Consider the following 868-nt stretch of genomic DNA (forward strand, 5'->3'; position numbering starts at 1 on the left):
GCTTATCTAAAAAAGGAAAACATTTCTGCCTTTTTGGCCAAGAGTAATTCCAACTAGATCAGCACATTTGTTTGCAACATTCTGCAGTTTCTTAAATTACATAAATGTAAAATGATTAAAATATTCTTTAATTTTGTGGTCGTAAAGATGTCATGTAATAAATTAAAATTAAAAGCTGCTAAAATTATATTCTTTTTGTAGTAAATTAAAAAAAGTAAGACACACAAATTAAAATGATGATAGAGTAAATTTTTTCTTAATTTGCTAAAATTAATACTTTCTTCGCTTCAATTATGTGATATAGTTTGATTGAACACAAGAAATATGAAAAGATTTTGCTATGTTCCAAAGTTACCTTTACAAAGAGTATATATTTATAAAGTTTTTATCAAATAAGTGGAATTCAATACTGCTGCAATATTGATAATATCATTACATATTTATAAAAAAAAATGAGTCATATATGGTAGGTAAATAAAGTTTATTTTAGTAAGAGGCAAGTAAAGTGAAAAGGAGGTAGTAATAATAAAGTTTCTTTTTTAGAAAAATTTAACAAAACCAAATTCAAATGACAATGGACAAATGGCAGATGCAAGTGCCTGCCAACTCTTTTTTCAATTTGTCTGCACACTTTTACATTACATTTGATAGATGAGTTTTGAGTTTTCAAATAAAACCAGAGCGCGGCCAAAGCCACTCACCGTAACAAGTTAGGCCGCAATCACTCACCGTTTTGGCAGGATATTTTTTAGAAAAATTATGCGAATAAGCAAATATATATTAGTTAATTAGTTAACATAATTAAAGTTTAGCTAATTTATAATTCGTCTCTAATATTTAGTATTAATTATGGTTTAAATTTGTACAA

Source organism: Solanum dulcamara, chromosome 12 (genome assembly GCF_947179165.1).
Source record: "Solanum dulcamara chromosome 12, daSolDulc1.2, whole genome shotgun sequence".
Taxonomy (NCBI): domain Eukaryota; kingdom Viridiplantae; phylum Streptophyta; class Magnoliopsida; order Solanales; family Solanaceae; genus Solanum; species Solanum dulcamara.